The following is a 22981-nucleotide window of genomic DNA, read 5'->3' on the forward strand; positions in this document are numbered from 1 at the left end:
GTTGTGCTTATCTAGTTTTGAAATGAGGTTTTGTTATGATGGAATTAAGCTGGGTTTTCTTGGCTCTAAGATGAATTGGCTTATCTAATTTGCAAGTGTTGGTTGGCATTGGAATTTTAGCTTTGAATTGAGACATCCATACTTTTTGTGTATCTTGTTAAATTCTTTTCCCGACCTCTAAAGAGTGAAGAAGCTCAAATGGATGCTTCCTTTTCTTGATTCTCCTGACGTATTGCCTGCATAAAGAGGCTGTCTAGTCTTCTAGTTTTGTTGAGTTGTATGGTTTTTCCGTTTAGGAGCTCAATCGTAACAGGTGCCACATTTGTAACTTTACCCATTTCAGTGTAGTTTAAGTACTAAACCTAGCTAATTTGTGGCTGGAATTTTTGCTTTTGTATGTGTTAAGGTGCACCAAAAAATTTTAATTTCAGGGGATTTTAGATGTAGTAGATATGATTATTGATTGTCTGAAGGGTTCCTATTGACTCTGTAGTTTACTACTAGCTCTAAAGATGTACTTTTTCATACAGATAGAACCTATAAATAATAGGGGTTTATTGATTGGACAGATCGGTTATGAGCAATGGCACTGATGTGAAGAATATCTGCTATTGATTAAAGTTGATAACTGCTAATTGTTTATTTCCTTTCATCATCAACTTGAATGGTTACCAGAGCCTGAGTTCTACTGCCTCGACTCTTGTTCCTTGTAGTACAAAGTTTCCTTCATGTTGGTTCAAACTCAAATTCTCTATATAATTAGTTTTTGTTTTAATTGTTGAAACAATTCTCCTTCCATGCTACTCTCATTACTGCACTTGAGGACACATGAATTCTCTTAATTGAGCCTTGAGGCAACTCAGAGAAAAAGTGTGGCATTCACCATTTATGGTAAATGTAGACATGCTCCTTTGCTTTCATATTGTTTTTTGATTTGTTTTCTAAAATGAATTATTATCTGATATTGTCACTCACTTTGTCAATATCAGGCTACAGCCTACAGGGTGTACTTGGGGGTAAGACTTTTAATTTTTAATTACAATTAATTCACTTGAGGGAATATCCTTAACTCTGAAACATGTAATTAATCAATTATTCTTTTATTTATAGAAACAAAAGAGAGAATTGCAGCTAATCTAACAAACTTTGCGTATGACCCTTACAATTATAAATTGTTGCGCCTGCAGGTATGGTGCATTGCTTTTGGTAATAATTTTTCTACGAAGGAACTAATTTTTTTTTTTTTTTCATCTATTATACTTGTGACTCATAAACAACTTAATGTTTTGGAACTTTTCCCTGACTGCATAACCGAATTCAATGACAAGCTTGTGCAATTCGGGCTTGGAGGGATCTGCAATTCCTATGTTGATAAGTATGTCAATTTACCCTTGTTGCAGGTCCTAAGAAATCCTAAAGACATTGTTTTCCCTTATAGAATATAATGATGGTTGGGCCCTAGCGCGTGATTTACCGAGTTTTCATGTTTTAGTTCTACAGATCCAGTGAATGCTGCAATTGTCGCTCAGTGTGGGGGGATTCCATTCAATGTTTATCGAGTCCAGTTAGAAACACTGTAAGTGCCAAAACTTTTAGTCAATGGATTTTTTGTCACTCCATTAACTCAATTATTTTGGTCCTTGGAGATCTAACTTCAAATGTTAGCATAGGGCTAGCTGAAAGAAGATTTTACTACACACAACACACTATTTCAATATTCTTTTGCTTTCAAAATGAAGTGACACTGAATTGTTTCTGTATTTTACTTATGTCCCAACATTTTTTTGACAAACAATTTAGGTATCAAAGATTTCAATTGCTAGCCACTTGATGATTTAAGGTTTCTTTTTCGTTTATCTTTTAAAAGATGGTAATTAGGTGATAGTATGATTTTGGTTCTTCAACTGTTCCAAATTTCATTTTTGTTTTTAAATGTCACAATGATATCAGTAGGCGAATAGCAACTTTTTTGTGCACATATCCTTAGTTGACGTGACATATTAGAGCTTCTCCAACAAAATAGGCAAATGACCCACAATAGCCAAATTTGACTATTATGGGCAATTTTTTTTTTTTTTTTTTGTATCCAACAGCTTCTTTAACATTTTATTTTTCTTATTGAATGAATAGTGGTTATTTTTGCTACTCAACATTTTTTTTTTTTTTTCTATTTTAGCTACTAGCTTTTTAATACAAATTTTAACAGATTTTCTATTCCACTCTCTACTTTCTTAAAACATATTTTCCAAAATTTTATATTCATTTTTAAAACTTCTCTCACACTCTTACTCTCCAAAATTTTGCTGGATGCCGAAATTCAGGATGGTCTTCACACACACAGCTCCATACAGTAAATGGGGGGGTGGATCGCATTTGGTGGATCCCCTCAAAGAGGAAGCTTTTTGAGGTATGTTCTTTCTTCGATGAGATTCCTTCTCCTGTGGAGAGGCATGAGGTGGGGAGCTATTCTTTCCCGTGAAAGAGTATTTGGAAGGTTAAAAGTCCCGCTCAGAGTTAGTTTCTTTGTGTGGACAGCTACCCTTGGAAGGATTCTCACTTTGGATAACCTTCGGAAGCAAGGTTTAATCGTGGTGGATTGGTGTAGCATGTGTAAAAGGAGTGGAGAGTCCATTGATTATCTCCTCCTCCGTTGTGACGTGGCTCATGCTCTATGGAGTGTTCTTTTTTCCCTTTTTGATGTGAAGTGGGTCATGAATGGTAGGATTAGTGATCTCCTGGCTTGCTGGAAAGGCCAAAGAGGTAATAAATGGTGATGGAGGTTTGGAGAATGGCCCCTTTGTGCCTTATGTGGACTATTTGGAGGGAGAGGAATGCTCGATGTTTCGAAGATAAGGAATTGACAATGGCAGAACTTAGCAATAGGTTTCTCAATTTGTTTTTCCATTGCGCGGGTGTTTTGAACATTCTTCCAGTTTCTTCGTTACATTATACGCTTTCAATAAAGTTTTTCATTACTTATAAAAAAAAAAAAAAAAAAATGCCCAAAAATCTCTTGGCTTATTAATTATGGCATTTTTTTGTAGATTTATGTATTGAAAATTTGAAGTTTCATTTAAAATAAATAAAGGCTTCTCGTTACCTTGTTCTACTAACATAAATTTTGGCATTGAATTATATGTTAATCTTTCAAATCACTATAGATGTTTTAAGTGTGATAGGTAATGCAAGATGGTTCATCCGGTTGAGATCTAATGAACTTTTTTAGGGATTCTTCTCAAGTTCCCATGCCAATTAGTTGGCTAAGTTTCAACCACCCGAGGGTTAAACATTGTTTATCGTTTTAGGACCATCAGTGACTTTTTAAAGATCACTAAAAAATAGATAAATGAGATGTTATATCATATTTGCTAATCATTGAAACTATAAGATGATTAGAATGTTTGAATTTTTTTTTAATAAGTAATCGAGATGTCATTAAAAACGTAAACGAACCCAGATACACAAGAAGTATACAAGAACAGCACCTAGCTAGAAGGAGAATTAGAATGTTTGAATATTAAGATGCTTGTAGGAGAGAGAACTTTTGTGTGTCGTCTTCTATGGCATTTAACATGAAGTGAATAATAACTTTACATTCATGTCGAAGGGTGGAAGAGTCACGTTGATCAAGAGCACTCTCTCCAATTTGCCTACATACTTTTTGTCTCGTTTCCCCATTCCAGTTAGCGTTGCTAAGCGGATTGAGAAGCTGCAGCGGGGTTTCCTTTGGGGAGGTCTAAACGATGAGTTCAAGTACCATCTAGTAAAGTGGTTGAAGGTTTGTACCCCGATTAAGGTGGGAGGCTTGGGCATCAGGAACATTTTGGTGTTCAATCGCGCCCTGTTAGGGAAATGGTTGTGGCGCTATGGAGTTGAGCGAGATTCTTGGTGGAGAACTGTGGTGGAGGCGAAGTTTGGTCGTGTTTGGGGAGGGTGGTGCTCTTTGGAGCCGGGTGGGTCTTTTAGGGTGGGGTTATGGAAGAACATTTGGAAAGGTTGGGACACCTTCAAAAGGTTTATTAGCTTTGAGGTGGGGGCTGGGACTAGGGTCAGATTCTGGCATGATTTGTGTTGTGGTAATACGGCTCTCAAGATAGCTTTCCCAGGCTTATTCAACATTGCCTGTGCCAAGGCCGCCTCAGTTGCGGATCACTTGGAGATGCTAGGTGGCTCTATCCAGTGGAATGTTAGTTTTGCTAGAGAGGCTCATGATTGGGAGGTGGATGTTTTGGCCTCCTTTTTTCAGGTGTTACATTCTACTAGAGTGCGTCGAGGGTGTAAAGATAGGTTGTGGTGGAACTCTTCCAAAAGAGGCTGCTTTAAGGTCAAACTCTTCTACATTGGCTTGCACCGAAGGGAGGGGTTTTCCTTGGAAGAGTGTGTGGCAAACTCAAGCGCCGCCGATGGCGAGGTTCTTTGTTTGGTCAGCGGCTTTGGGCAAAATTCTGACCCTAGATAACCTTAGGAAGCGACAGGTGATTGTAACGAATAGATGCTATATGTGCAAAAGGAGTGAGGAGACAGTGGATCATCTTCTCCTTCATTGCGAGGTTGTCTATGCCCTATGGTGTACTTTTTTTGGTCGGTTTGGGTTGTCTTGGGTGATGCCGAGACGGGTTTCGGATCTACTAGCCTGTTGGTGGTCCTCGGGGAGGAGGGGGAGTGCCGCGGTTTGGAAGATGGTGCCCACTTGTTTTTTTTGGTGTTTATGGAAAGAAAGAAATAGTAAGTGTTTTGAGGATTTAGAGGGGACCTTGGAAGACATCTTAGCCTTTTGTTTTCATACTTTGTACCTCTGGACTGTGGCGAATGTCTTTACGACGTCGTTTACTTATGATGATTTTCTTTTTCACTTTTCCTCTTCTCGTTAGGTGATTCCGTTGTATACTCCCAGTGTACTTTGGGGCGCCTATACGCTTTTAATAAAACTGTTTATTACTTATCAAAAAAAAACTTTACATTCAATGTGTTACTGGTCAATAGAAGCTAGAAAGCAGCAATGGGTTTCAAGTTTTAATGGCAAAAGGTTGCTGACAATCCTGGAGGCAAGAGTATTTTCTTATTGGTTAGTGAGCATGTAATTTCCATTACAAGCTTGCCATTTAGATATGAATCTAGTGTTTTGTGAAATGTTTTATGATTTTTCTCTTTAGTTGGAAATACTAATAACAATTTGGATTATCTGGCAAAAAAGAAGTTGGTGAAATAAAATAACAATTTTGTCATGCTTTAGCTTTATCTAGCCCAAAGGAAGTTGGATAATCCGGCAAAAAAGGTTTCTCTCCTAAGCTCATCTTCGTAGGATGTATATCACTTTTAGAGGATTTGTGAATTCTTGAAAGAATTGACTTTCAAGTTGTATATTTATTAATTTGTTCTTGTTTTTGTTTTGTTTTTGTGTGAGATGCTTTCTTGGTTGTATAAAAAGTTTTAGTGGTAATTGTAGAATCCTATCTGTGTTCTTGATAATTAAATTAACTATCAAGTCAGGATGAGAATGTAATCGAGTCTCTTTGCTTGCATCTGAGTTGTTGATGATGATGGGAAGAATCTAATCATCACCAATATCTTTTGATGATGTTAAACATTTACAATAGTTGGCTCAGGTTCCAGCATGGGTTTAAGCATTGGGATTGGCTGTTATATTGGTAGGGGCTGATTCGTTTGAATTGGGGTTCATAGACGATGAAATGCAGAAATGATACAGGAAGAATTTAAATAAGAAAGATAAGTAACAAGCATCGGAACCTGATTATATATAGATGCACATTAGTATTATACAACTAACAGAATATGGATTTGAAACAATTTATATGAAATCATATATTTGAAATATCAATGAACTTTTTATGTTCCAAAATGGTTTTGGTTGAGAGCCAAAGTTGTATTGGTTGAAGATGTGGTAGGGATTTCTTTGTTATAATATGGGCTTTTTATGGTATTATAGTTATATTGATTTCTTTAAGTTCATGTATACTCTAATATTAAATTCTTAAGCTACAACGTTTCTTCATTGTTTAAGATAAAACTTCCTTAGTGATTAAGTATTGACATTTGTTTTTGTGTACCTGAGTTGCGCTTTTCACTTTTTATTAAGACAAAACTATTGACATTCGTGTAGAAGCGCTTTTGTTTTACTCATCATGATCATAACTCATCTTCCTGCTGCTTTCCTTTCTATGGTGTCAATTCTTAACGTGTCTAGTTTCCTTGGTATTAATTATTTACTTGTCTTTCAGATTTTTGTTCTGAAACCAGCTGTTCCACCAGCATTTCTTAATCTTGTTCATTTAAGGTAGCAAGGACATCGAAAAAATTTCTTCTTTTCACTTTAATTATCATGAACCCCAAAGGGTTGGCCCAAGTGGTGAAGGCCTTGGTCTCGGAGGTTTAGTCCCTTCAAGGTCTAAGGTTTAGTACTTCTTGGGTGCAAACAATTCTTTGGGGCCATACCCCCTGGTGAAAAGCCAGCGATTTATCCAATTCCGTGTAGAAAACTCCCGAAGGTGCGGTGCACGAGACCGATGTTTACTCTGCAGGGGTGGGTTCGAAAGACCCTGCCTTGTAGAGGTTCCCCGATATAAAAAAAATATATATATCAAGAAGGTTTACTTATCGGATGATTTTGTGAGACAGAGTAATGTTACTTTCTCATTAATTATTTACTTTGCTCAAACCATGGAGTTTTTTGTTTTGGTTGATTTTTGGATTCTAGATGACAAAAAGGGACTTGTAGACAAAATATTTTAGAGCAGAAATTTCGTAAGCAATTTTCTCCAGGGACTTCAATTGACCAAAGGATTGCATAAGTGCTAATGCTTGTGGGCTAGTGCTCACTCACCTCATCCACCCTCTTGGCACCTCTTCCTACTACCTCTTTTAGATTGTTCATAGGTTTTAGAAGGGTCAGAGGTGGGCTTGGAATGGAATTTGTTTGTGCATAGATAATGGTTTGGGGAGATTTGGTTCCAACTGAGGGTGAAGTACGGAGGAGTCAGAAGTTGAGGATTGGGAGGTATTCACAGCACTTTGTGGACGTGCTAACAATGGAGGAAAACTAGTGCAGTATCTTCTTCGTCTTCATCCAGATCAAGAGAGACTTAGCAAGCAAGAGGCTGTTCGTGCAAAGCTTGGGAAATTTGGACTACCCAGCCATAATCACCTCACCCCAATAGCAAAATTATCTGGAGGGCAAAAGTCACGGGTTGTCTTCACTTCAATTTCCATGTCGAAGTCACACATATTGCTATTGGATGAGCCTACAAATCATTTGGACATGCAGAGCATTGACGCACTGGCTGATGCATTGGATGAGTTTTCTGGTGGAGTTGTCCTTGTCGGTCATGACTCATGACTCTAGGCTCATATCATGTGTTTATGAGGATGAAGAGAGGAGTGAAATTTGGTTTGTGGAAAATGGAACTGCGAGTACTTACCCTGGAACATTTGAGGAGTACAAGGAGGAGTTACAAAGAGAGATCAAACAAGAAGTCAACGATTGATTTGGCAGCTGTGGAATAAGTATTGACATCTCAAATCATATACTGCAATTTACCTTGCGCATGTTTTTGTATTCAATTTTATAAGTGCAATAAAACAAATGGATTTTTGTTTTGTAACTCTTGAGCGTAATCCCTGTACTGTAGATGTGTAGAAATTACAAACCTTATTATTTAATTAAATGTTCGTGCATTACCTGAGCATTTTTGATCTCATGCAAGCTAGTCAACTTTGGTTGTAATAATGTTGCGCGTTGTGGCTTTCATGGTTATAATACTATTTTTTCCTTTTCATTTTGATGTTATCATATGCTTGTTGAAATTTATGCATTGAATTCCATGTCATGGGTTGGTAGTACTATGATGAACTCTGAACTAGTTGGTTCTTCTGTCTTTGTTTTGGTTGCCAAAACTCGACTACTGGTGAAATGGATTTGCAGCCATTGGAAACAAACAATTGAGCTTGCTTTTTCTGGTCTGTGGAGAACACGAAAATCCCACAAGGCTATTGTAATTCATTTGTTAAATTTGCAACTCTCAGTCTATATTAGACTGCTATTTCTTTAAGCAATTTTTGACAGCAAAGCTAAGATCTGGCATCTCCTATCCAATGAAAGGGTGGAGGATGAGGTCATGGGTTCAAATCCCTTCTACGGGTAAATGAGCTGTAAATACCTATAAAAGAAAGAAGTGACATTTGGAGCTAGATGGATGCATTAAATCATAGTACTATTTTGCTGCAATGGTCAAAAGTTGTTTTGCTCTTTTGTCCATGATTATTCAGGTCACAATCACTGGCTCTCCAATGAGCGATGACTGGCTGAATTCATAGACAGCCTCATGTGTGACAATTTCTGATATCTTGGGCCATGGTTTTTTCTTCAGCAATTTTGTGAAGTATGATTTGGTGAATGGTAGTTTTCTGACCTTGCTGAAGTCATAATTAATAGTTCATCTTGTGATTTTTGTTGTCAGGGAAAAAAAACTTCTGGTTATAGGGACAGCGAATGAAGTTGGCTTCTTAGATTCAATTGGTATTTGTGATGCTTTCTCTGTCACTTACCATGTTCCTACATTGAACTGATTGAAGACAGATGATGCAAAGAAGGTAAATTATTTTCATGCTATCCTGTTATTGTCTTAGATACATAGTGGTTGTGGTGTTCTTATTTGGCTTTCTGTTGCTGGATAGCATCAACTTTCCATCAGTGCTAGTAAATTAAACAATAGGAGAATATTATAAAGAATGGTTTCGTAGTGGTTTATGCAATTGCTTTAAGATCCTGAAATTTATGAATGTGAAATGCTAATTTTTGTCTAGTTCTTGTACATTTGCTAATTTGGACATGAGGATGGATTGGTCTGGTTGTGGTACACTTCTTAGGGCCTAAAAAGGTCAATTTAGCCGTCAAGTATGTAGATCTATATCCTTGGAAGGAGTTGCTGAAACTTGTGAAATACTGCATGGATTATGACTTGTGCAGGATAGGCAAATGAAGTTTTTATTTCTAATATCTTTAATCTTTGAACTAGGAATATTTTAACCTCTATTCTTTTCCCTTATTTTAAAGAGGTTTTTGTAAAAATAAAAAACGAAAACAATGTCTATTCCCCCAATTCATTTGATGCCTAAAGAAATTTGAGCCCTAAACCTTCCTCTGAAGCTCTCAACTTGCTCTTCCCCGTCGCTGCCGTCGTAATTGCTCCGTCCTCCAGCTTCCAGGTATAAATCATCTCTCATTCTTCTCGTCTCTTTCTGAGTCACTCTCAAATCTGGACGCTATTTTTATAACTCTTTCGCTATCTCTTAACTCGACTGTTTTCTTTCTGTGATGATTTCTCCATATGAAGCATTTTTCTGTTGGTGAAAGATTCAAAAGCCACCTTTGGTATTTGTCCATGGAATGGAAGCTCCCATGCTGCTTGTGCTTGGCTGAACACTGGCTTCCCTTTTTTTGCAAGTTCTGGCTTTGATTGCTATTCTATATGCTATCAAGCTTGGCTTTAGAGAAAATTTTCCTTTGTTGGTGGCTAAAATTTCTCTGTAGTATGTGCATTTTCAACCATTCCTTTATATGAGGCCTCATAGAAAATATATTTGGTGATATTTGAGCAGAAACATGTAGCACTATTCAGAGTAATTTTAAAAGTCACTCTAATAAAGATGTGGCTCTTAAAAGTACTATTTGATCAAAATCCAATAATGATCAATCACAAGCCTAATGCTGATTTTAAGAGCCATATTATTTTTGGAATGACACAAGAGGGACTTGTAACATTACTTCAATAGCCATTAACAATTGGACGAATGAGATTCCTTTCAAGACTAGTCATTTGGATCAAGGTATATTATTCTCATTGTTCTCAAGTTATTTATACATTATTTATTCAATATTAAGGACGTAACTAGGAATTTAATATAGAAGGACAATATTGCACTAGAGTCATTTATGTTAATTGTTAATTATTAAAATATTAATTAAATGATTAAATTCGTTTTTGTTTTAAATCAATTTAAACTTTAGGACATCTAATTACTATGAGAGTAGAGATCCTAATTCGGAACATGTCTCCACGTCCTATGTTGAACTTGAAGGAAATTTTGTGCTCATAAAGTGTTTTAAAATATTAATTAAATATTTTTTTTACTATTAGCATATGAACTCTTGGTTTTTTATTTTTTATTATTACAATAGTTCATCCAATGATTAATTTTTGTTGATAAATGAGAGTCTCATTATTCTTTGGCATATAAATAAGAAGCATGCAAAGAGTAACATGATTACCATAAGTGTTTTTGCAAGAATGATGAGACTTTTTCAGAGGATGACAAATTACATGGCTCGATTGTTAAAGTTGCGATGGCCAATTTGCTACAAAGAGAGGACTTCTGCATATCATTTATATATCTTGAATTTAGCCATGGATAGATCTAAAAAAGAGAGCCCCTTCTATCTACACATGTAAAATTAACTAAAATAGATATGAAAACGACAGATCTTTAAACTAAATCAATTGATTGACAAAACATTTTCACTTTTTCCATCCATTCTAACTTCATGCCTAAAGTCCACCTCTTCTATCAAATGCCATCACTGAAATTCGCCCAAAGCCACCTTCCAAGGCCACCATCTTTCCCTTGGGTCAAAGATCTTGTGTTCTCATCAGCATTCTATAAGTTTGTTTGTTTGTTTTTTTTTTTTTTTTTAACTGATGTGTTAACTTTATATTGAAGGTTATAAAAGTGTTGCTTTACACCACATCCAGAATGAAGTTATTCTCAAAATATAATACTAATTCACTTATGTGAAATTAGTATGTTTCCTAATTCCTAGTGTGCTAATATACAACAAATTTTGTGCTCCCAAATAAGTTTTCCTTTTTTTTTTTACATAATAAAATAAAAAAAAATTAGCCACATCAACCACTTATCGTCTATATGAAGAAAAGAAATTTTACCCAATTACTATTACCATTATTACAAACAAAGCTTTTTGTTTTTATCCTTCACTCATCTTTTGTTCATCTCATACAAGAGATTGACCAATCTACCATTGAATATGTGGGATCACATGTGGTCCTACAGATTTAATTGTGGATTTACAAAAAAGATGAGTAAGATATGGATGTGTTTCTCCTTATACAACCATCAACCAATTGTAACTGCAACCCCTCTTACCAAAACCCATCTTTATTTGCAAGGCATCAAATGCTAGCTAGAGGGCATTGCAATTAAGGTTGTCACCATTGGCTCTTCGAATAGGATCTCTGCATTAAAAGTCCAATAAGATATAAAATACTTGATTCAAATGCCCCCTAAAAAAAGAGAAAATAAAATCCTAAAAAATTATGTTTTAATTAATGATGGCAGCATCTTAGTTTTTTTTTTTGAAAGGGAATCCATATCAGTCTCATTCATAGAAATTATCATGAGCATAAAGCTCTTATAAGCAATCATAACCAAAGCTACGATGTTACAAGCGTCATAGATGACGTATTGCATTTCAGACCCAAAACCAATCTACTAACCCATGACTAATCTACATATTAAAAAACAGATATGTGCCAAATAGACTCAAACTAATGCGTAGGTAGTGCTTATTTCTCGGAACTGAGGGTAGACAAACCCCCAACCGAAACTCTACCTCATTGACTTGAAAGCGAGGATAACGTTCACATCCACAACCCAAAGGTCTAGACCATAGCAAATAACCCAGAGGGCATCACGCATGCAGATCAAGAGGGGAAAGAGCCTTATTACAAGCAAAAAACAGGAAATAAAAGCGTACAGAGAAATAAAGGGGCTAAAACAGAAATACAAACAGAATAGAAAAAATGGACAAACAACAAAAGGAAACCAACAAAACAGGGAAAAAACTAGAGAATCACACTAAGCAGGAAACGGCAGCCAGAAGGAAGCCGATCACATGCTAGTAACCGACGCGGAAGGTGGCGTTGGAGCTCATCGTGGGGGGACAAGGGATACGAGGAAAGATGCTGACGGTGGGTGGCAGAGCGGACGTGGAGGAGATCGACGTCGCACACAAAACAAACCAGGAGGGGGGAGTTTGAGTGAATTCCCTAAGAGCATCACCCACAAAGTGTGACAAACAGGCAAGACAACAAAAACAACATACCAAAATACACAGCAAAAAACATACATAAAGGAAATGAAATAAAACAACTAGAAACAAAATAAAAAAACAGCTGGAGAGAGCCGAAACCAAACCACATCTGGAGAGACGAATCTCGTGCAAAAGGTGTGATGGGCACTAGCAGATCCGAGTAGCAAGGTGGTGGAACATGCGTCGAAGTGGACCAGGCGACAGGCGATCGATCGGGCAGGACATGAACTAGAGCCAAACCCAACCACGCAACAGGCACGGCAGATGGAGAAGGGCAGAAGATCGACCTCTTAAAAAACATAAAATCAAAAAAGGGGCAGAGAGGGAGGGAGATGAAGAAAACGCTCAAAGAGCAAGGGACATTAAGTAAATAGGCTAGCTTTAGGGCAATGGGAGAAGATGAGGGGGAGGAGGGGGGAGGGGGAGAACAGGGGTTCTCCCCCTCCGACGGTGCTCTCTACTAGAGATGAAACCCTAGCAGAGAGTGTCTTGAGACTTCGGGAGACGAAAGAAATAAACCCTGGCAGCATCTTAGCATGTTTGAATTTATTTTTATTATTTTGCTTTTCAAGGGATAAAAAATTAAAAATAAAAGAATAAAAAAAATAAAAGATAAGTAATGTAACTAAAGAAAAAAGAAGATGGAATAAAATTAATATCACCAAACTTTTAATGCATTTAGGTGGAGCAATTTCAAGCCACTTGAGTCTTTATTCCTTAACCACTATAAATATCATTTTGAATTCTTATTTGTTCGGTCCCACAATGTCTGAATTAAAATTACATATATATTCACGAACTTCCACATGTTTTTTAATTGTTCATATTTAATTTTATTTTCTCTCTTTCTCAAGAAAAACATAAAATTGAATATAGACAATTAAAAAACTTCAACATAAATGCTGTAATTTTTGTACATCAATATGGTTTGGTTTACATTTCATTTGTTTTCTTTTTTTTTAAACTCCTACTTATGTTTAATCAAAATATTAATATTAGTGGGTTAAGTACAAAACTGGCTTAGTGTTCGATATATATATATATATGTGACAGAACATCTGTCCTTTATTTCAAAGAGAGGAGTATTGGGATTATTAGCATCGCATTGATGGCCATGAAATCGAAAGCTTTCCCCCATGGGGAAAATAGAGATGTGGACCAAATTATAAGACACTACTCTTACTTGCATACTATTTGTGGGAAAAGAATTGACATGTATTATGTAAATAATAAATGCCTGCAGATGCATGCTCTGCAGTCTGCAGCATATATATATATATTTCAAAATTGCATGCCAAACGGACTTAATACAAAGAGAAAAATAAGAAAAGATTGCAAAACCAACCGATCGAGCCATGATTCATAAGGCACCAATTAACCACCCTCGATCCATTGTGTTGAAACACTAAAAAAACTAAATATATTTTGGCCTTGAAAATTCTACTAAATAAATTAATTAGTTGATGGTTCACAAATACATGCAATTGGATTTTACGTACTTGGTTGACATATATATACATAGAATTAAGTACTACATATATTTTGAATTGCATTGCCATTGCCATTGCCTTAAACGGTTGTGGGAGTTTGAAGGAATGTGTATCATAATTAAGGACAACAATAATTAATTAAGGCCAGGGGGCATCCTGATTTTCTTGCAGTGTCTCATGATTTCATTTTATCTTAAAGATATTCACCCAAATCTCCATTTAGAAGCCAAAGGTAGACCAACCTCTTTATCTCTCTCTCTCTCATTTCATTATTATTATTATTATTATTTTGGGTTTTTGAATATGTACGTCCGAATTAATTATGTGAGCTATGATGAACAGTATTTATGACATAATTAACATAAAAAAAAAAAATAATAAAAAAAAATAAAAAAAAGAAGTTACAGAACGTGGTTAATTAGAAACATGCATACTGATCAAATATTATAAGATAATACCCTTCGATCCATACAAATTAAAGGCAATAATTTAGAAACATACATACTCAAATATAAGACTTAATACTAAATTTTTCACTACAACCCAAAATACCCACCAACGGCAATAGCTAGATCAGGAGGAACCACACATAGAGCCCGAGTCCATGCACATGGGAAATTATATGACATTCACATAGTAAATGCAATAGGGGAGGAGGAGGAACTTCCACACGACTTAGAAACGGTCCATGCACAGTTTATAAAATCATTTGCTGTCGGGTCAACACAAAATCTTATCTCGAACATTTGTATGGCGCGGCTTTGGAAGTGCCTGTTGCATGCTATGAGTGGTGTTACGTTATATGCACTTTCGATGGTTGCCTTATAGTCATTCAACGGGTATGATCGACCGGGAGACATCCCTGTTAGTTGTTACACAAAAAAGTAGAAAATAAATAAATAAATAAGCATTAATGTAAATATATATTGATTAAACACGTAGAAGTAGAAGGGCCGGAGTTTTAGAAGAAGAAGAAGAAAAAACACAAATGTGTAGCAATTAAACCATTGTTCTGTAGTTCACCAAGCAGCTGATTGAGGCTAAGGGCGAGGCCACAAGTTGTTTGAAAATAGTCATGCTGAGTAAAAGTGGTACAAGTTCCGTGCTTAGTCCATTCATTCCCCCAGAATATTGAGTTTTTAACTCTTAATAAGTTAGGCCAAAGTGCGTTCATATTCTGGAAGAGTTGTGGGTCACTTGTCACCTACGTATATGCATATAACAAATGATGAGAAAATAAGAAGAATCATGACTATCCATAATTAACACTACTAAATTCTAATCACTTATTAGAAACTTAAATACATATATAGCATGAACAATACCTCATTTAGATTAAATGGAGGTGCCTGTGGACAAGGGAGTGGAAGGCTATGGCTATAGTTCTGTGGCCATAGGCCATGTATGGTGAACGACATAGGAAAAGGTTGCTTACATTGGTTATAAGTTGAATTGCTTTGATAGCAATAACCCGGTGGCCACTGTAGGGACAAGAGATAAAAATCAAAGGCGCCCAATACTATTGGTGGGAGACAGAAAAGAAAAACGAAAAACACAAAGAAAACTTTCATTCTTACTGATCCCTATACGTACTCTTAATTACTCGATCTCAAGAACATGCTTCTCCCGCGTACACTACTCCCTTGAATATATAGATGATTAGAGGTATTAAATTAAGTTGTTTGGTGGAAGTTGGGGAGTTGGTGCCTTGGATTAATTAATGTGATGCTAATAATCCCTATAGCTGAAGAAAGCACCAATTGCAAGCAATCAACCTTAATTACCTGGGAGAGATCGAACTGGTTTTCAATTAATGATCAGGGAGTGCATGCCAAACAGGATGTATGAAGAGAGCGATGGAGACCCAAAACTGTTTTTAATTAAGTGTTAAAGAACTCCAACTACTCAAAAATAAAATATATTAAACTTGATCACTTATTAGAAACTTAAATACATATATAGCATGCACAATACCTGATTTAGATTGAATGGAGGTGCTAGTGGACAAGGGAGTGGAAGGCTACGGCTAAATAGGATGTAATGAAGAGCGATGGAGACCCAAAACTGTTTTTAATTAAGTGTTAAAAAACTCCAAATACTCAAAAATAAAATATATTAAACCTGATCAATTAATTTTCAAAATTTATATATTTTGATATAATAAAAAATTTATCATATATATATAAAGATTTTGAAAACATGGTAATAAAAATTCATTATATATAATAAAAATTTACAACATATATAGATGCTCTAGTTTTCTTTACATGGTACCTTATAAGCCAAATCATTCTACTTAATTATACTATTAGGAAATTTCCAAATCATTTTACTTAATTATACGATTAGGAAATTTCCCAAAATGACAGAAGTCATCGATTGGTATTTCAAATTTCCCAAAAACTTATTTTTTAAAATATTTAAAATGATGATTTGACACAGATTTATTTTACATTTTTTTCAAATAAAAATTAGGTGGTTCGGTCGCACTTAAATTTTTTATCTCATTTCTTTTTTAATAAAACTTAAAAACAAATCTTTTTTTATAGTGACGTGGCTCCAACATTCATTGCATCTGGGGACCTTAGATTTTTATTTTTATTTTTTAAACAAAAATTTAGTAGTCTTTATTTTACCAATTCATAATTACAAAGGGTAAAATTGGTTTTGAAATGGTCAAATTAAGGGTATTTTAGGAAGATATTTTGGTTAAAATTGGTTTTAAAAAGATAAAAATAAAATAAAAAGGTTGTCTCTAATATTAATTTGACAATTAATGAATCATATATATGTGACTAAATAATGCACACATGAGTAATTAATGCCCCCATCCATCTTCATTAACAATGAATTGCGTTGGCTAACAATATGAGAAAACTATTTATTTGATTCAATTACCCCTACACGTATCTGCCTTCTATATTTGTGCACATAATAATTATTGGTCACCTATACACACTCCTGCATGCATGTGTATAATTCATCAAATCCTTAATTGATTTGACACTCTTGGATTAATTAAATCCCTGCTTAATTAATTATCACATTATATAATCGAGACATATATATATCTTTTATAAATATTGATGTAAAGAAAACTACAGCATCTATGTTGAAGTTTTTATTGTTGTCTATATTTCATTTTTTATTTTTTTATGAGAAAGAGAGAAAAATTAAATTAAATTAAATATAGACCCTATAACAAATTAAATATGGACAATTAAGACATCACTTAATTAGCCAAATCCTTCTTCTCATGCTACTAGGAAATTTTGGAAAATCAGATAAGTGATTTGTGTTTGGTCAAAATTAAGCTCAACCCCTTCTTCCTTAATTTGAAGATAAAAGAAATGAATAACAAATATATGGAAGTTGGTGAATAGAGATGTAATTTTAATTAAGACACTGTGGGACCCAAACAAATAGGAATTCAAAAGGATATTTGTCATGATTAAGGAATAAAAACTAAAGTCGCTTGAAATTATTGCTCCACCTAGATGCATTAAAAGTTTGATGATATTAATTTAATTCTATCATTCTTTTTTCCTTTAATTACATTATTTATCTTCCTTTTTTAATTTTTGTATCTCTTGAAAAACAAAATAGTAAAAATAAATTCAGAATATTTTTTTTTTTTTTTTTTGGACATGTCCACACAAGAGGGAGATGGAGGATTCGAATTAATGACCTTCGCTTCATAGGGTGTGGTCTCTAACCGATTGAGCTATCTCTTGGGGACAATTCAGAATATGTTTGACCAACTAAGATGTTGCCATCATTAATTAAAACATAATTTTTTAGGGTTTTATCTTCTTCTTTTTAGATGGCATTTGAATAAAGTATTTTATATCTTATGGGGCTTTTAATGAGAATTGAAGATCCTATTTGAGGAGTCTATGGTGACCACCTTAATTGCAATGCCCACTATCTGACAAATTAATGAAGATGGGTTTTGGTAAGAGTGATTAATTGCAGTCAATGAGTTAATGGTGATGTAATGAGAAGTGTTACACATTTATCTTTTGGATGTTGGCTACTGGTTTGGAGCTTGAGCTTAGATAGAGGAAGTTCTGCTTTTTCACATGTTATCTTATTTTTAGATTAATTTATGCAAGTCTTTTTGTGCATATTCTGTATAATAATTGGGTCTACCTAGCTGACGTGCCTTGGTCTTATTGGGTCACTGTCTTTGATGTCTTTCTTCATTTTTATTTTATTATTATTTTTTTAAAGTATGTATGTTTGAGACGACACGAAATAAACCAAACAAAAAGAATTGTCTTTCATTTTCTTCATTCATTTCACTCAAAGCAAGAACACGAAAGCACAAATCGAAGAATAGCAATTGTGTCCATGAATGATTGTACGTGTTCCAAAATCAAAACTCCTAGCCTTTTATTATTATTATTATTATTATTATTATGAAATTATAAAAATTTCAATATATAACTATAAATAAATATCATCATTATAAAAAGTCCTCACTTAATAAGTGAAAAGACTTGATAATCTTTCTGGTAATTCATTTTTAATTTCCATTTCTCCATACTGAAATATAATGAAAATACCTGTAACAACTAATTGTACATTATAATTGGACAACCATCAATTATCAAAAAGCAAATATTTATTGACTGAGCTCACACTCTAGCTATTTGCTACTAAGCCTTGTCGGTCATAAGCCTATGAGCCTATTGAAGGTAGAGATTTGTATTCCGTCAACTTGAAAGTCGCTCTTTATCGTATGCCAACCATTAGGTTTTCGTTGCTTCAAAATTTGTGGATGATTTCAGTCCAAAATGCATGGGCTTGATTCAATAAACCTTGATTGACCCTTTTTTTTTTTTTTTTTTTTTAATAATTTCAGTGTGGTTTAGTCTTTTTCATTTTTTTATTTTTTTTTTAAAAAAAAACAATTATTGGGTTTTTTTGAGAAAAATTAAGGGGTATGGACATCAATTATCAGGTGGTAGGTGCATGTAATGGTCATAATTATATGAATATTGTGAAAGCAATATTTGCTTATCCATTTGGCAGACCAAAGGAGGGTTGGGTCAGATCTCCAAGAACATGAATGCTCAATATACTAGATAGACATTATACATTATAAGATAGAAATTCAATATTTGGATCTCTTTATGTGTAAGGGTAATGTGATTAATTAGGCAATTAAATCATTTTAGTGGATATGTTAATGCTTGGATGAGGGAAGCTCAAATGCTTAAGAATTATCCATTTAACATAATTAAAGTATTTTACGTGCACGCTTTATAAAAGAAAAAAATACTACCATTTTTGTTGGCAATAAAAACGATTTAGGGTACAACTTCTATTCCCTTGCTTCAGGGAACAACAAAAGAATCTATTTCACGGGTTCTTTAAAGTAATTCTAAAAGTCACAAAAAATAAGTTTTGTGTAACATCCCCACAAAGTTACTCTCAGGGAACCAAATGTAAAATATTGAATTTGAACATTTGCTCATTTGGGCTTGGGCTTGGGCTTGAACAATAAGTTTGAGTTAGTAGTTCAAAATTCGCTAGACTAAGGCCCAGCCCAATGTGCAGCTTCCTGATCATGTTCAACCTCCATGTATGATTCTAAGGATGCGTTTGAAATTACAATTTTGTAAAAATAATCTGGATTTTTAAAAGATATCGTAAAACATAAAGCGTTTGACATTGCGATTTAAAAAGTACTTAATTTAATATACGAAAACATTCAACGATTTCTATAAGTAGACTAGGGGTGATTATTTGAAGAAGTGCGAATTTAAGCAAAAATCATGATTTCGCATAACAAATATTTGATAAAAAAAAGAAAGAAGATATTTTTTAACATGTTTTACCAAACGTCGTTGCGATTTTAAAAATAAGCGATTTCAAAAATGCAATTTTTAAAATCGCGCTTATTGAAACTACAATTCCAAACAGACCTTAAAACACCCATTAAGCTCCAAGCTCCTTCTTTCGCAACACCCAGACCCTAAAACACCCATTAGTGCTCGAATTCTAGCCCGGACATGCCCCTATCGACCGGTAATTTTGTAACTCTTTTCCCTATTTATTTTTGAGCAAATTCGGAATAGTGATGGCCAGATGGGCAGAGAGGGTTCAATTGTTTGAAAGTAAATAACATGTCTTAATTCTGTTTTTGTCTCTCCTTTTTTTTTTTTTTTTTTTTTTTTTTTTTTTGATAATAATAATAATAATTTCAGTCAAAAATACCAAGAAGCTCTCTGAAATTCTTCACTGAGAGGAGCTCTTTGAGATTAGTTTTGAATAAAAATTGGCTGCTTCAGTCCTCCATAGTCTATAGAGATATTGGAAATTAATTTCTATCAAGTTTGAATACGATTAGGAAGCTGCACACTGGGCTGGGCCTGATTCTAGAGAATTTTGAACTGCTAACTCAAAGCTTATTGCTCAAGCCCAAGCTCAAGCCCAAGCCCAAATGGGCAAATGTTGAACTTCAATCTCTCTCTTTTACATTTCGTGTCCCTCTTTGTCGAAACTGAAAACCCTGCGGCTGCGAACCATCTCTGCTTTCCCTAATTAATCAAGCAACGCACATATGATGATGATGATGATGGCCAACGAATTGCCTGAAGACTTGGTGACGCAGATTCTGCTATGGCTTCCGGTCGTCTCTCTCTTGCGATTCAAGTGCGTCTGCAAATCCTGGTACGTTCTCATCACGCACCAAAACTTCGTAAGAAAACACCTCCTACACAACAAGAGCAGCAACACCCACCTTCTCCTTAAAACGTTCAACGAAACAATGGAAGATTATTTTGTATCCACGATTTCTTATGAAGAACTCCAAATATCCCTTACACAACCTCTACCTCCTCCGTTATTCGGGAACGGCGAGAATTTTTGTATTTCTGTGGTGGGTTCTTGCAATGGTCTCGTTTGTCTCCACGCTTAGGATACATTGAATGTTGTTATATGGAATCCTACAACTAGACAAACAAAGGCTGTCCATCTTCGCCCCCGCTGGCTATTGCACCCGTATTCAAGGAATGGGATTTGGTTTTGATGCCAAAACTAATGACTACAAGATAATCAACTTTGTTAGTATGTATGAACCCAATTTCGACGACTATTTTATTAAAGACGTTAAAGAAATCATATACCAAAAAGAGGTATACAGCTTAAGCACCGATTCTTGGAGAAAAGTTGATGGACCCCAGTGTTTTATTTCGGACTTTGGCTCGATGACGTACACCACCGGGATGGGTTCTTGGCTGGCATATGTTGAAGACCCGAAGTTATTTGTTTTGTCATTTGACATGAGCGATGAGGTATTCCTAGAAACACCACTTTCAGATAATGTTAATGGGCAAGAGCTTTTCGTGTTGAATGAATCGATTGCCATGGTTGCTTTCATGCCGGTTGATGAAAAATGGAGGGAGATCCGATATGATATATGGTTGTTGCTTAAAGTTGGTGTTAAGGACTCCTGGAATAGGCTTTTTACTATTAGACCATCTTTTGCAAAAATTCACCAACCATTAGGATTTTGGAAGAATGACACCATGTTCTGGAATAAAATTGATAATGGACAACTGTTCTTGTATGACCTCTCTACCAAACAAATGACTGATCTCCAAATTCATGGGCACAGTAACTCGATGCAGTTGGTTACTTACATGGAGACCCTAGTTTCTCTGTCAAGGGAGGAAATGAATCTAAAGAATAGGACAATCGTTGACAAGGCTTGAGGGCCCATCTTTCTATATCTGTTCCAATTGTGTTTCAAGGCAGCATATATGCGCTTATATTATGCTTATTCTTGTCAAAGATGTCTTTCTCGAATATTTATACACTTACATTTAATCCGTATTTTTTTTTGGAGCAATTGTGAAAGATTTTTATGGTTAAATAACCAGTTGTACAAGGGTTCTTCACATGATCTTTATTTTACTTATCATGAGGAATTATCTTGTTACTTCATAGGACTTTACTCTTGAAGAGGCTTTGGTACTTAGGTATGGTTGATGGGGTCAGTGGAAGTAATTTTCAAGATTGAGCTCTTTAATTAGACGTCAGATTTCACAAGAAATGACACATCATTTTTGGCCTGTAGGTCAATGTTTTTTAGTCTTCCCTATTTTCTTAAAATCCAATGCCTAAAAGTATTTTGGTTTATTAATTATTACGTTTATTTGTTGTTTTATATTGAAAATTTGAAAATTCACTACAAAAATGCTTCTAACTACCTTGTTTTACAAACAGAAATTTTGTCTGTGAACTATATGAAGTAAAAGTTGATAAGGACTGTTAATCTTTTAAGTCACTATAGACATTTTAAGTGTAATAGGTAATGCAGGTTGCTGTAAAAGGTGGTTCACCTGGTTTAAAATACAAACTTTTTCAGGTCAGTTGGCTAAGTTTCAGAAACCCCCCAGGTTTAAATATTGTTTATTACTTTAGGACTTAGGTGGATTTTGAGGGGTCACTAAGGAATGAGTAAATGGGATGTCATAATGTTCGAAGTTTTTCAGTGCCTAAGTGCACATATAAAGTATAAACAATTCAGCAATTGTATCAAAAAGTTGATGAATTTTAGTACCAGAAAACAGTTATGGTAGAATTTTCCCAATTTAAATCATGTGCAAAAAAATTGCTTCTATATGAGACTTTATCCAAACTTGTTCGGGCAGGTGTTCGGAGAAGCTCTTACGTAGAACAACTCTGTTGCACCATTTTCCCATAAGATAAATGTTTACCAAGAGGAACTAAACCAATTACATAACTGTGACCATGGGTGATGCCAGGACAAGCAATGCGTGTGATGCAAGATTTTAGTTATATAATTTTGTCTAGGCCAAATGGATATGAAAGCACTTCATATTGTCTTCTGGAATTTAAAACCCCAACAGCAGCAGCATTTTAGGAAAGAGAAACACTAGGATGCAAGATTTATCAACAAAAATGTGTGAAAAAGTAAAATAAAAACAAGAATAGTTCACTAAAGCAAATTTCTGTTAGGTTCAAATCTGGAATAGCTTCCTGGAAAACGTTTCTTCCACATATCATTAAGATATCTAGCATAGCTCTTACATGGGACAACTCTGTTATTGTTCTTATTATTACATGTGTATAAAGCCTTCGCTACTCTACCTTCCTATTATTAGTTTCTTTTTTGAGAGCTTTATTCATGTATTATCTTTACACGTATGCATGAACACACGTCGAAGAAACCTTCATATTTCTTGCAAGTAGTTGTGTAGACAAAATTCTATTGCGTTCTTTTCATTTTTTCCTTTGTTGACTAGTTTTCTAACCTTGATCATATGCAAAATTCCTCCTCATTTAGTGTTTGTGATATCTGCTATAGATTTTAGATTAGTATGTAGATATT

The 22981-nt window shown here is 34.9% G+C and overlaps 1 long non-coding RNA gene and 1 pseudogene across 1 annotated transcript; both read left to right on the top strand.

Moving 5' to 3' along the window:
• The first annotated feature begins 5192 nt into the window (after window positions 1-5192).
• Window positions 5193-9823, top strand: LOC148589870 (uncharacterized). The gene is made up of 2 exons (XR_015909479.1): window positions 5193-9222; window positions 9351-9823. It is a non-coding gene; the product is annotated as an uncharacterized LOC148589870 (long non-coding RNA).
• A 10309-nt stretch (window positions 9824-20132) lies between these two features.
• Window positions 20133-21386, top strand: LOC148589871 (F-box/kelch-repeat protein At3g23880-like; annotated as a pseudogene).
• The last annotated feature ends 1595 nt before the right edge of the window (window positions 21387-22981 follow it).

Source organism: Corylus avellana, chromosome 1, assembly GCF_965113065.1.
Source record: "Corylus avellana chromosome 1, dhCorAvel1.hap1.2, whole genome shotgun sequence".
Lineage (NCBI taxonomy): Eukaryota > Viridiplantae > Streptophyta > Magnoliopsida > Fagales > Betulaceae > Corylus > Corylus avellana.